The sequence below is a fragment of the Miscanthus floridulus genome, chromosome 8, assembly GCF_019320115.1.
Source record: "Miscanthus floridulus cultivar M001 chromosome 8, ASM1932011v1, whole genome shotgun sequence".
Lineage (NCBI taxonomy): Eukaryota > Viridiplantae > Streptophyta > Magnoliopsida > Poales > Poaceae > Miscanthus > Miscanthus floridulus.
In genome coordinates this window covers 181,651,747-181,666,984 of record NC_089587.1, presented here as the reverse complement: position 1 = coordinate 181,666,984, position 15,238 = coordinate 181,651,747, and the positions used below count along the sequence as shown (strand labels likewise).

At 43.5% G+C, this 15,238-nt stretch overlaps 1 long non-coding RNA gene across 1 annotated transcript; it reads right to left on the bottom strand.

Annotated features, from left to right (window-relative positions):
* Window positions 1–11,627: 11,627 nt before the first annotated feature.
* Window positions 11,628–13,206, bottom strand: LOC136474196 (uncharacterized). The gene is made up of 3 exons (XR_010762870.1): window positions 13,146–13,206; window positions 12,805–12,957; window positions 11,628–11,739 (listed from the first exon to the last, which is right to left on the bottom strand). It is a non-coding gene; the product is annotated as an uncharacterized lncRNA (long non-coding RNA).
* Window positions 13,207–15,238: the final 2,032 nt, after the last annotated feature.

Sequence of the window (15,238 nt, the reverse complement as noted above, 5' to 3'; positions counted from 1 at the left end):
AAACAAACCACTAAACCCTGTCATGAGCATCATGTTTATGTGATAATGCATGTGATAGAATGTGTAGATAAATTTCTTGTAATTTAAAATGACCAATAAAAATCTTAAATTAAAGTTGATTCAATAGCTCATGTATATCAAGTAGGGTTGAAAACCAATTTTTATTAAGCAAAAATACTATAGAACATGTCTGTGATACTTAAATAAAGTTTAAAGTACAAACTTTGTAGATGACAATGCAACTTTTGCTGTAGAAAAATAATATGACTAGCTAGTATTTCTAATGGCTTGGAAATGGAACTTGAAATCAAATTCAGCTTAAGACTTGGAAGAATTTTAAGTTTGAAAACAGTGTGACAATGCCTTGTTGGTGAATTAATTTTAGAAAATTTAGCTAAAGGTCAGTGCGTTTTTGTTCCTTATGGTAGTTTGATGTACCCTCTTTAGCATAGTGAAGGCGGTTTAGCTTCAACTTCATTAGTTTAGTTTGTATCAACGTTTTAAAATTCGTGCACGACACAGCCTCGGGATGTTTGGCGCCGTGCGCGCGATCACCGTGCGGCCACCCTGTGCCGCCATGCTGGGTCGGTCGAGCCTGCCTAGGCTTGGCTGAGGCCGGCCATAGCGAGCCACTGGCCCCGCGCCCTGCTGCCCTGCCTCGCGCTGTCGCCATTGGTGCCGCCGCGGCCGCGCTACGCTGTCGTCGCCTCGCCGTTGCATCCGTACCCCCTACGGCTCTGCACCACTGTCCGTCCTACCGGTGGCCCTGCCGCTGCTGCGTGCGCTTAGCGTATGCGTGGCATCGGCACAGCCATACCCGCTATCGTCTCGCCCATAAAGGCACGACAGCCGCTCGTGCCATGTCGGTCGTGGACGTGCGCATGCCTTGTCCGTAGCGCCTGCGCATGTGCGTACTGATGACACTGCTCGTGTCCTTCCAAGGCAAGGATGAGCCAAGCGCTGACTGCCCCTCTCTCTGCCACCGTGACTGGCCGACCATGCTTGCCCAATTCGGCATGGTTAGATGACCTCAACTTAATTTGACTTGTCCTTGGCTTCTCCATTATGCCACCTGACCCCCGACCCCACCCAGCCTTGAAGCGAGCATGACCAAGCTCCAATTTGGAGTTTTTCCCTGCCACCATGCCGATAAGGCCGAGCTCGACCATTGCTGTGGGCAGTCCTCCATCTGTCCACCCTGACCCAATCCAAGTGCACCGCTAGCTTCGCTTCCACCTCTACGTCGCCCTGTGCTCCTTAGACGTACCTCTACCGCTACCCTGGCGCTGCTGACGTGGTCGTGTCTGCTGTGGTGCACCGTCGTGCCACTCAGTCGCACATGGCCGGCTTCACTTGGGCAGTCCCTGGCCGTACCGTCACCTCGGCCAGGTCCACGGTGAGCCCCTGCTGCTCGCACGCTAGCTGGTTAAGCCGATAGCTGTCCTAGTTCACTAGAATTGTTGCGCCGCCATCGTGGATGGCCGCATGCCGCTACAGCCTTCCCAAGTGAGCCCCGCCAAACCTCACCGCCGCTTAGCGTAGTCATCTATGTCGAAGATGGCGGTCGACCCGTTAGAATTGCTCGCGCAGGTCCCAGGTGGCCGGCGTAGTCAACAGGTGTCGCCACTTGCCGCACCGCCGTGCATAGAGTTGCCGAGGGTGTGCGCGGGTGAATTAGGAAAAACTCAAGGAGTTAAATGAATTCGTCAGAGAGACATAGGAATAGTGTTATGGGTTTAGGTGTAATTCAGGATAAGCTTGAGGTCTCTTTTGCAAAAGCGCCATCGTGTGCGGTCTTCCCCTATCGCGGGCCGTCTCACGCGTGGGGCGTGTCCGCACGGGCCGCTTGTAGGTGGGCCACGGGGTTGAATCTGCTTTTTTTCTGAGGAATTAGTAATAGTTTTTCCATTTCAATTTCTGAGCTAGATTTGTATAATTGATATAAATTCGTGTAGGTGTCCAAAAATTGCGAAACAAATTTTGTTAGGTTCCTAAAATTGTGATCTATCTGGTAGTATAGATAGATCTTGCATATCTATATTGATACTAAGGGCTATTAAATCATTTGAAAGTACTTAGTATTATTAGGGTAATTATTGTAGGAATTTTTATGGTGAATTAGTGATAGCTTTGATCCTGAAATTTTTACAGTAGCTTCATTGTATTATTATGCGCTTACTATAATTTTTGTAGCCCCAATATAGCTTGTTTATTAGGGTAGCTTCATATCCATGAAACCTTTAAGATGAATACGAGCATAACATTGATTTAGGAAATTAAGCACTTGTTAGGGTGAGCTTGACACTGGATTTGATAGAGCTGATAGTTAGCTTAGTATCTTAATCATTAGAGCTGGCTTAGTAGCTTAACATGTGTATTATTATTTTAAGAGTTGTCGCTACCTAAATATTGAATTGTTGCATCATCATCATCGCATGCATATAGAGAACGAGTCGACGGAGATCGTGACCACCGGTGATCATGAGTTCTAGGAGATCGTCAAGGAGTACGAGGAGGAGATTCTCGTGCAGGAGGTCCTGGAGCCACCACTGACTGACGTAGTTGACACCGCGCCTGCCCAAGGCAAGCCTCGGTGCATAACACTTATTTTTTATAATCATTGAATATATATGTGATGTGCATTTATGTTACAGGAATTTTATAGAAACCACGTGCATAGATATATCAGTCCTATGAGTCTTACTAGTGCAGGTTCGAGTAGCTGCTATACTTAGGTTTTTGATAGCGTGAGTAACCTGCCGTTACTCACAATAGGTGATTATTATAATTATTCTCATGATAAAAATGATGAAAGAAAAATGGAGGCCGTGCAGGGATATGGTATGGGTATTGGTCAATGTAACGAGTTGTGTCCCGTGGCCACAGGGCTTAGCTTGGTTACACTATTTTCACTGTCCGTGTCGATTGGGGACCGTCCGTTGCTGTCGACGCGAAAACATGGTAGCCGCACCGGGTGGACACACAACAAGCCGGAATGATCTGGAGATCTACCTAGCTTCAACGCAGGACCAGTCGATCCTACGAATTCTCAAGGGCATGCCAGTCAATTTGACCTGCAATTGATAAGGAGAGAAAGTTTTATTAGTAATTTAGGGTGAAACATGCTAGTTTTGCCCAGACAGTTCTAAGTGTGCCGCTTCGGGAGTAGCCATACGAAAAAATTGACTAAATAGCCGATACGAGAAGAAATCGACTGTTAAGGACTATAATGCTCGTAGGTCATGATTGATTTTATAGTAATGAATGCAATGCACCCAATTTTAATGACCTTTTCCCTTAAGCCATTAACATGTATGCATCAAAGATACATCACTGGCTAAATCAGATTTGATCAATATGTGGTGTAGAGCCAATGAATCCGGTGAAAAAAGATATGCCACGCAGACAATCGATTGTTTGATATAGACAGATATACGAACCATCTAGATCTAATCTATTACCATCAACAGTGAGGTTCGACCGGATCGATGCAACTATGATGATGATGATGATAGTTTAGAACCAGAAAATCCATAGAACCGACCATACTTCAACATGTTCATGAAAGCGTGCCATATCTATGAAAGCACAGGCGAATCGGCTAAAATAGCCGATTCAGGTAGAAAATGGATTACAGCATGTGAACAATCAACTGTTTAATCTAGATAGATCTATAAACTCATCAAATCTAACACGTTATACTTAATAATGGGGTTTGACCGGATCGATGGCAGCCATGATAAAGATAACAGATCAAACCTTTAAAATAAATAGATCTATTCATATTTAATAGAATCATGAAGATACACTATAAGCATTAGAGTACTGGTAATCGGCTATTTAGCCGATGCAGGCATAGCAAACAGCCAAGGTCATGTCTGGTCGAAAGCAAATGTACCAACTAGCATACTCCAATTTAAAGTGCTAACAGTGGGGATCGACCGGATCCTTACAGCCATAATAGCGAGCTATAGACTAGATTCAACTAGCTAGTAAACCTTCGCAATATTAGACGTGCCTTAGCCGCGTACTATGCATGATCAAGATCGAAATAGAATGGCTGATAAAACAAAATCCATTGTCTAAAGTAAGAACCATCACAATATGACAAAATAAACGATGGACTAAAAGAATGTGAGACCGATCTCGATCGGGCAGGTTGATGTTGCTGAAACCAATGACAACAATAAAAATTAGCAAGATCGGTAACTTAATAAATCTACCCGAAGGATGCCACCCGTAGGTAGAGCCGATAACTTGACCTTAATCTAATTCGAGCAGTGGAGGTCGAACTTAACCGATGTAGTCGTACTTGAACTAGATAAGGATCGATAACTAACTTAAGCTAGAGCTCATAAGAGGTCGGCCGGACCGATGCAGCCTTATAAACAAAAGTATAAGCCATGACGGTACTTACAAACAAGCCAGAGGTCGATCGGATCGATGCAGCCCTGCTTGTTGAAGAACTCGTTGAGATCTACAGTACTCCTACTCCTAAGGGTTTGCGTGAAGCCGGAAAAAGTAATTAGTATTGATTGATTGGATCCTTCTTACAATAGCCGGGGTCCAATATTTATATCTGGAACTTAAACATGAATCCTACTCAAACACGACTAAATACAATCTTTGAAATAAAAGAAACTATTCCTAATTTAAGATAACTTGGACCCTAATCCTTTCCGTTTTGTAGAGTCCGGCATATTTTCCTCCCCCGACGCCATCTGTACTTAATCTGTTGATGTTATTTGCTGACGTCATCTATAAAATAGCCGATTTCCGATACCACATCAAAACTGGCTGATATCGATTCACATCTAATTGATCCCTTGATGATACAATCTTGAAAGCTTCGAGTTCCTACGTTCTTCTCTTTCCAAATTTTGGTGTAAACACATGCCCCCCAATTTTGGGATAAAAATTATTTTATTCCAAAATTTCTATTTACCTGCTCATCGTGTCGCAACCGTTCATTCCTAAATATACGCATGACTCCTGATTCCTCGGTTCAAATTTTGTATAATATCTCAATAGTATCATTTCCAACTTACTCGGCCCATTTGCTTTCCTCTTCTTTATCGAGCAAGCCTCAACAACCAAAGCCACCATCGCTAAGGCCTTAACCCTATCAAATCCTCTGCTCTGTCAAGCTGTTATTCAAGTAATCTTCCTCAGATTTGGATCCATCCTGGCTACAATGGTGACAAACGGCCATGTCCCTGAGGTATGCTTTCAAGTTTCCCATCTTCCAAGTATCAACTGTTACTCTATGCTTCCTTTCTTCTCAAATCTATTTTATCTGATTTCTAGGAGATGAGGAATGAGATTTTGATTCCATCTACTGTTGCTCCCAATTTCTATTATCTTGAGCCTATGGGTGACCCTGATCCATCTGATTTTATCAACCAAGAAACCAATCAAATTCCTTTTAGGCAGTCCTTGGTAGATCTATCTTCTTGGAACACCAAAAATGACTTTAGGAATTGGCCCAAAATGCCAAAGGGATAGAGAGACTGGTTCCATAGAGTGTTAGACAAAAAGGGCAAAGACTAGGATGTTTAGGATTTAAGCCAATGTCTGACCCTTTCACTGTCTGGATTGGAGAGAAATGATTCACTCCTAATTGTCGCTTCTTACTTTTGGTCCAACACCTGAATGCTTTCATCTTTGGTCATGGCCAATAACTATTACCTTGGTCGATGTTTATATGTTGACTGACCTTAGAATAATAGGACCATTGCAGCCATATGAACTCTTAGGTGCTGGGTCAAAGAAACTGGCCAAAATATCGAACTGCATAGGATGGGCAAGCTACATCCAAAACCACATCAGGAATGAATCGACTGTTAGCGACAGAGAACATGTGGTTAGAAAGATTCATCTTTTGTGGGTCATCTTGTGGCCCAAATTACAATCATAAACTCATGGCAAAGCATCTAGCAGTAGGTGTTGAGATTCCTCTTGGAAAGTATCTGTTGGGACCAGCTTACCATTTGATGCATCAGGTGGTCACTCAGCTGCTGAAGAATGAAGCAGTGCACACCATCAGCGGCCCTTGGTGGTTCATACAAATATGGTTAAATTTGTATATGCATAAGATTGTAAAGCAAAATCTCTAGAATTTGAGCTTTCCCTCCACCGACTTTGATGAGGAATACAGAGGCGAAGAAGGAAGAACCTGTCAGTGCATGAACTATGGTGAAGCTGCATCAGCCATAACAGTTGCTATTGATGTTGGCCATCTCTTCAAGAAGTTTTATAGAGGGTTTGATACAGATATTCTGACTTGGCTACCCTATGATGAGGATGAGAACAATGAGTTGGTCTTCCCATTCAAATTTCAATTTGAATCAGGCTGCTCAGATGAAATGACAGCTGCAATTTTCAATTCCTTCATCAAACCTTGCGTTCTTCCAACCGAATTTCGTCATGGCCGTGGCAAAATGTCTACAGGTTCCTTCCTTCCATGCAACCTTCCAACCTTTGAGTTTTACAACCCTTCTTTCGTAGCTCGTCAGTTTGGTCAGTCAACTACCTCCTCAACTCTTCTTTAAGAATACACTGAAGCCAAGAGAAGGTATCAGTGAAGTAATGGAAGCTTCTAGAGTCTTTCAACTAGGTTCGGATCTTCCCTCTTTTTGCTTGCATGACTGGACAAGAGTCACCTTCTCTTCCAACCTATTTGACTCCTAGTGGCAAGTGTTGTATTCCCACCTCTTCTACAGGATAGTTCATCCTAGCTACATAGCTCTGGATGAAGATTTTGCTTCCGACAGTAAGGTAGCTAGCTAACTCTTTTCCTTCCATAAAGATCATCTACTAAAGTCTTTCTGTCAACTTATCTAACAGAACTCCCTTGCAGGATGCTAAATTCAATCCCCCAATTGTGGATAGAAAAGGGCGTGCCATAGAGTACTATCCGCCGTGTCCAGCCTCAAGATTGGGATCAACTGCACCTACACTGAAGAAGCTAATAAAAACCTAGGCTGCTCCTACAATCGTAACGTATCAATCTTCAAAATGCAAAGTAGCCCAAGGGGTAACCCAGAAAACCAGTACTAGGAAAAGGCTTTGTAGAACAAGACCATCAACTGCTCAGGTAAAACAATTCATCCTCTTCCCAAATTGATATTCAACTTCTAATTCTGATTCTTTTCTCACAGTTATCAACTATTATGTCCCAATCTGCTCTGGGTGCAGAACTATTGTCCTAGGCGTTTAAATAAGCACCAACCAGACCTTCATCGGCCGATCCTCAAAAGGAGTCGATTTCGGTTAAAACAACTGATGCTTCCAAGATAGTAGAAGATGAGAGCCCTTCCACTTCACTCCCTAAGGAAATATCCATGCAAGAACATAATATGAACAGTTCATCAACAGAAGGCGACCTGATTGACATTGATACTCAGACTGTCAATTCCCTAGTCCAACAAACAATTGATGGTAAGAAAAATCATATATCTATTTTATCCTTTTGCAACAATCATGAATTGAAAAATCTCCCTTAATATTTGCAGATACCAATATTGAAAGTTTAGAGCCGATTCAACTAGATACCATTAGTTCATCATCAGTTGTTCCTTCTCCTCAGATAGAAGCTACCCTAGAAAAGGTACTGTATCTACTTCACCATTTATCTCATCATCAACTGATCTGATTCTTTTAACAAGATTACCTTTGCTCGTATGTAGGCACTTAGTTCTCTGGCTCTGAGCTACTCCTTCTATTTTGAAGAGTACATAGATGAAGGAGAGATCAGTTCAACTTCCACCTCTCTCCAAGAGACTTTATTAGAAGAGACCAGAAATCGGCTAAGGGACATATTGCCAATGCTCGAGAAAGATATAGCCGATTTGGTCCAAGATGCAGATTCAATGCGAAGAATCTTCTTAGCTATCAGGGATAATTTGTCCTTGAATCTCATTGAAGCTCTAACTCCTTTATCCATCATCGAAGATCAAGCCCTGAAGGTGAGAAAAGCTTAAAGAAATCTATCTGACCATGAAGCTTTGATGGCCAAGAAGTATTCTAATAAACAAGAAGCTAGGGAGCTAGCGCAACTGATTGACAATCTGAAGAATTCCTCTTCCAAAATTGAACCAAAGTTGAATCAGTTGAGAGCTAGGCACGCTGAACTTGAGAGAGAACTAGAAAGTATGAAGGCCGCCATTAATTGCCATGAGTCCAACTTGGTTCAGATCCCCAACGCCATCAAACAGAAGAAACTAGAGATGCTGACTGAGGTCAAAGAAGGCAAAGTCATCCGTAGCAGCCTTGAGAACATTCCTGGTTCAGCTGAAGGAGACAAGCAACAGATTGCAGAGGTTGATGCTATTTGGCTGAAAGCTTTGAAGGCAATCTGAGATGCTTTGAATTTGTGATGTCGCTAATTGCAATACATATATCTTGTGTGAAACTAATGAGAACCATATTTCCCATAGATCTATTGTATTTCTTATCTAGGCTAAAGAGCTGATTTGAAAATAGCCAATTCCAGACCTCTGACCTTAATCCAATTAAGTCTGAAAACATGACCTTCATTAAGAAAACTCTTCAATCTTCTGTCCTCAGTTATCAATGCCGCATTCTCTTCGGCATTAGTGAGGCGGTGCTTCGCCTTTTATTAATTGCATTACTCTTCGTGCGTCTTGAGATATCTACCATCCCATCTCCGTAGCTATAAATACCAGCCGAGGGCTTTGGCCTCGAACATATCTATACTTGCAATTGCCTCTGTTCTTTGCGCTTCTCCGCCTTCACAAACCCTATATGGTTTTCTTCCTCCTCTCAGTAGATCTAACCAAACCCCATGGCTGGTGAGGACAGTCGGGCCAAGCACGCAGTGGAAGAGGTCTTGGAGGAGAACCTGCTAGTGAGCCAGCGTCTCCATCATATGAGGTGAGATCGACATTGTCTGCTCATGGCAATGGATCTCTCTAACTTGTTTATTGGTTTGTCTTGAATGACTGCCTTCGTCCACTTTCTCCTAGGGCTAGCGAGCCCTCCAATGTTGCATCTGATGCCGCCTCTGCGCTAGACTCATTGTCGGACTCCTCTAATTCTTACAATGGCGACGACGCTCGGCGTTTACTTTGGGAGTGGAGGGCTGCCCAGGACGGTTATTCCAAGGCAACTCGGGAGAACAATCAGCTTGAGATCCACCTTGGGGCTTCTCAAGCCACCTTCCTCGCTGCCGAGGAAGAGGCCAGCGCTGCTTGAGCATGGCTGGCCGAGTTTGACGCCATGGTGGCGGGTAAGATGAACTCCAAGAAAACTCTTCTTCTAATTTCCACTGTCTTTGCCTTGATATCTTCTTTGTTTCTATGATTGCCTGCCCTAACGATGCAGTTAGAGAACCTCCAGCTGGCGGTGAATGCAGCTACGACGACCGTCAATGCTCGAGGCCCCTTCATCAATGCCCACCACGATGTCCCAACCCATGTCTAGGAGATTGTCCTCCATGGTGTCCGTCATGGCGCATCAGTGGTGCTGGCTATGGCGCAGGTTCAGACCAGGTACGAGCTCCATACCATGGAGACTGGTTTCCTAATGGGCGACGGCCCCAAGGAGCATGAGGAGTTGATCGAGGACTTGATCGATGCAGCGGAGGCCATCGTGGACATTACATCCGCTCAGGATGTGATAAACAATGTCTTTGACTAGTTTGTACTTAGGGCAAACTAATTAATGAATAAAGTCTTCTATTTTTCTATGATCGTATCTCAGTGTATTTTCTACAATGTCTTGTGCATACCATAATAGTTTCTGTGTTGGTTTTTTTCTCTACAGGCGATACATATCGTATTGGCTTTTCTCCCTTTTGGGGTAATTTTTGAGCTAAAGGCAACACCCTTCTGGTACCGGCTATTAGAACTGATGACTGAACAAATCAAATGTCAAGTATTAATCCAAATGCTAGGACAATATTCCTTCAGACATTTTTCATTGATCGCTTCTTGATAGGTTGCACCAGAACTCTTTAGACCAAAGATCATTACAACCCATTCAAATAAGCTAATTGCGCCAGGGCACCTGAAAGCTATCTTCCTTAGCCATTATATTCTGCATTGTCGCCCATAAAAACTAATAACCTTGTGACCAGCTGCTGCATTTACCAATATATTGGCTATTGGCATCGGATAACCATCCATGGGTGTAGGCTTGTACAGATCTCTGAAATCCATGCAAACTCTTAACTTCCCATTTTTCTTATACGCAGGAACAACACTCGATATCCACTCTGCAGATCAGTGCAGTCAGAAAAATTTTGCTCCTAGTAATCCTTCAGTCTCCTTTTTGACATCATCAAGAACATTTGGGTTAAATCTCCTCAGAGCTTGTTTAAACGGCTGATATCCAGGTCTGATTGGTAACCGATGTTCAACAATTGATTTATCTAGACCAGGCATCTCATAATATTCCTCAGCAAAACAATCTTTAAATTCCTTTAATAAAGCTATCAACTCTTGCTTATACCTAGGATCCAACTTAGCACTTACATATGTTGGCTTAGGCCTATCTCCAAAGCCAATATCTTTTTGCTCTAATTCATCGGCCGACATAAAGCCATACCCTAGTTCACCATCTATACCATGTATTGGATTATCCATTAAAACAAACTCTCAGAGCCGATTGGTTGGATCGGCTATTGGCTTTCATCATTGATCTTAATGAAGTCTCCTTTCCATAGCTTGCTAGAAAAACATTTGAAGTCTTTCAGTTCCTGATACATTGGATCAACTGTTGCTATACTCACAGAATCATCAGCATGAACCAGCTCAACATCATCTCTATGCCACTGAATCAAGCATTGATGCATAGTCGATGGTACACAATAATTTGCATGAATCCAATCATGACAAAGGAGTAAACTGTATAAACCTTTTCCATCAATGACGAAGAATGTGGTGAGCAAAGTCTTACTTCTGATTATTAATTCGATGTTTATTGCCCCCTGGTCTTGGATGCATTACCCCCAAAATCCTTAAGCATCACGTCGATCTCAATCAAATCTCTTGGTCCCTTACCAAGCTTGTGAAAAGTAGTATAAGGCATAAGATTAACAGAAACACCTCCATCCACCAATATTTTGCTCATTGGCTTCCCATCAATGAAACCTTTTAATATAAAGCCTTTAAGTGACAATGTTTGACTGGCTTATCAAATATAGTTTGCTGTATAACTGTCAACTTAGCAACTATCTCCTCATATTCTGATTTGTCAAAATCTGAATAGACTTCTTGATCTGCTGGAGCTCTAAATTCTGACGACAATAGAAAAGTCATTCGAATATTAGCCGATGGTTGACCCCTGTAACAGAACCGACCAAATCATAAGAACGTAAGTACAAAAACAATCACCGAAGCGATCAAATTCCTGTACTTAAGCTCCCATAATCCCGGTAGTCCGGAAATCACGAAGGATTTCAACCAACTCTCGACATACAAACCAAGATCGTAATGATTCAACACAACACATCATCCGTTACAACATTTCATAAGTAGCATTCGGATTACATCCATCAGAGTTCAAATAAATATTACAAACCAAGTTTGAGTGTGCGGAAGCAACATAGTTTAGTATGAGACATCATAGTTTTCAAATACATTGCCAAGATCAGAGTCATGTCCCACAAAAGCATTATCAGGTACGAGAACTAGTAGAGGCCGTGCCCAACGGTCTAGTCTTCATCCCCAGCAGGGAGAAGGCAGTACTTGCAGCAACCAAAGTAGAACTGGTCATCTGCAACAGGTGGGAAATAAACCCTGAGTACGAGAAGGTACTCAGCTAGACTTACCCGACAAAAATCAGAATAAAAGACACCAAGGATCATGCAAGGCTTTTCAGGTGGGCTAGCTTGACACAGTTGCATAAAAGAGCTTAAGATTATAGTAACCAACTTAAATCTAGCATCAAGCTTATCATTATTTACCTGCCCGCTAGGTTAGCACCTGTACTAGAGCACTCACTTATTAGGAGCAAACAATATTAACCATAGCAGGTATAATAAGGCTGTCATCATCATATTATCATTTCCGAACCATTATGTCATTAAGTGTATCTACATTGGAGATAAGCCCGTCAAGTTCTCACTAACCGGGAGAGACGGCGACTCGAATCGAATTACAACTCAGCTGAGGGGGTATTCCTAACTCTCACCCTGGCATACTTTGCAAGGGTAGCCGTGGGTCACCTTTGGAACATCTCAGGAACCAAATTCGCGGGTTCGATCAGCGCCAGCACTCTCAGGGATTACCCTTCTGCCAGGACGACCAGGACTTTTAAATCACCTGCCCTTGGACTCACGCCTACGGCTCCCTTCCGAGGCGCACTTTATACTTATCGACTCCCGGCCTGAGGTGAGCTACTCGGCTTCGTGGTCGGTCTCCAGACCCGGCCAACTAAGAGAGAGGCATGCGTTCAACATGAACAGGAAAGGCTCCAAGATCCAGTCCTTAATCGACACAGACGGAGTCACTGCAAACCGGCAAGCCTCCGTCCGGTCTTCATTTCAAATTAAGACTGGTTCTTTTCCACGATAGCAAATATAGCCAACCGTGCCACATGTATCTTCCTATATCTCGCAGGTGACAGGAAATCACCCGACTTCTACCACGTTAAAGCAGGGCTAAGCACTACTCGAGCCTGAGCTATATAGGATTCAGGGTAACAATATCTGGACAAGGAATGGTAACCAATGCAGCAAGTGTTGCATCCAACACCTAAACTTAATGCAACAATATATGTAATAATAATACTGTAACTGCAGTTCGGAAAATAGGAGGCTTAATATGCTCCGGGGCTTGCCTTTCACAAAGTTGCAAGGACGGTGGTCAGGGCACTCAACGGCGACCTCGTCTGGCACTTCTCCTGAAGGCTGCTCCTCCTGAACTTCCGGTGTCGGCTGCTGCTGCTCGTTCAGTTCCTCGAATTCCAGCAGGGTCACTCCTTCCGGTACACCTATTGCATGCCGATGCACAAGATAAATATCATGGATGCATAAGGAATGACATGATGCTCATGATGAATGAATCGTAGTAAGTGTTTACGAAAGCATTACTGGACACTCGTTTACCGAGTAAGACTAGCCCTATTCAAATCACTTTAAGCATATTTCTAACTTAACTGAAAGAACAAGATTAACTTACCTAACTTGCATAACCTAAGATAAAGATGCTCATCTTCAGTTAAGGGCCTAACACCTAGGAACAGTACCATGAACTTAGAATAGTAAAGACATACTTACAATAGCAGTTAAAACTTCATATGCCACAAGTAGTAACTTAATTCTATCATAACTAGAGTTCTATAATTCCAATTGACTTGCAAGAGGACATTCTGGAAAGCTTACGAAATTCTCTACAATTCATTTGTAAACATCAAAGCATGATTCTGAAGTTAACCAAATCAATTTCCAGTAGACCTAGAATCTGTCCAGAATGACGGGGTTACTAGCTTAATTATTTAATGATTGTGCAAAAGCCTAATTTGACCAAACCAAGTTTACCAACTTGTTTTTCATACCTAAGAAACATCAGAAAGTATAGTGCTAACTTCCAAATAAATTATTTACTATCCTTTTCCAATTTATTTAGTTAATTAGGTGATTTAAGCAAGATATGGTACAACTATTCAGAAAAATCTACAAAAATTACAGTAGCTATCTCATGCTTCACATAGACTACCATAAAAATTTCAAAGCCATTGAGTAAGTATAACAGTCTACACAAAAATGATAAGGCATACTAGCTTAAAATGGCATAATTAAGAAATCCTAATGAAAAGTGTCAAGCAACAGATTTCCCATTTTTCCTAGCATCCTTCTAGCATAAGAATAGCACCCATAAAATTTCACCTTCACTGGATCTATAGAAAAATTATGAAAATTCACACAAGATCCACCTATTAATAAAAGGAAATTCTATAACTTAAGAACTACACATGCACTAGCTCTGAAATTTTTACCAGAGATTCTAATAAACCAAAATAGAGGACCCACAAAATTTCATAATTTTTGGACCACAGAAACTCAAGATAAAATTCAAACAAGTTTGCATGCTTCTAAAAACACATTTCAAACTCCTATTTAATTCATCAACAATTTCTAAAACATGTGCTCATATAATATTTTTGTTAAATACTAGACATGACCAGGAACCCAACAAAATTAGAACCATAGCATTTGGATCTATATACTAGGAGCTACATATTTTTCAAGATGTACACCAATCTGTGAAATAAATAAATAAAACAAAATCGGAAAAACACTCAGCCACAGCTGGGCCAGCCCACGTAACGGCGGCCCAAGACACGGCGCGGCCCAGAGCTGGACTCCCGCCTCAGCCGCGACGGCTGACAGCCGGGTCCCGCGTGACAGCGAGACAGGCAGGGAAGCGGAGGACGGCGACGGCGTATTTCGCCGCCGGTGGCTCTTCCGGCGAAACCGTCTACTCGACGACGTTCGCCATGAACATGCGCATCTATTGGTGACCTCAATCGGTGCTATGGTGGTGGCTAGAGGGGTCGGCGACTGACACGGCGGCGCACGGTCACGGCACGGCCGTCTCCGGTGACTCGACGACGACACAGCCCCTATCGGTGACCCCATAAGCATCAGTGGTGCTCCTATGACCTAGCGCGTGGCCGAGGAAGGAATGGGAGTGGCGCGAGGGCAGCTGGCCGCGTGGAGCGCCAACTCCGGCGAGCTCCCGCCATGGCCGCGGTGGGGGAAAAACGGCAATGCGCTCTTACCGAGGCTCAACCGACCCGGCTCAAAGGTGGAGGAGGTGGAGGAGGTCACGGCGAGGCTGCAGGCGGACGGGGCAACGCGTTTTCGCGGTGGTTTGCTCGTACGGCAGTGGCGATGCTTGGTCGGCAATGGCGGACGGCCGAGCTCGCGCGTCGCTGCGTGCTGGGGGAGGAGAGAAATGGGGAGGCGAGTGCGTTCGGCAGGCGCGAGTGGCTTCAAGGCCTGGCTGCGACGCCAGGAGGCGCACGGCGCGTGGCCAGCGCGGTCAGCCGGCCATCGACGCGCGGCGCACACGCGTCCGGCGCTTTCTGAACTCGGTCGGCCACGGCGACTGACCGTTTTCTGAAACAAACGCGATTCAGTGTTCCCTTCTAAGCCTGACAGCGATACTTTGACAAGGATTATTTCCTGATCTGTAGTGATCTAGGCTAGAACGTAGTTAACAAAGTTGTTCATCTATCCATGAACTACAACTCTTTCCACTAACGCTCA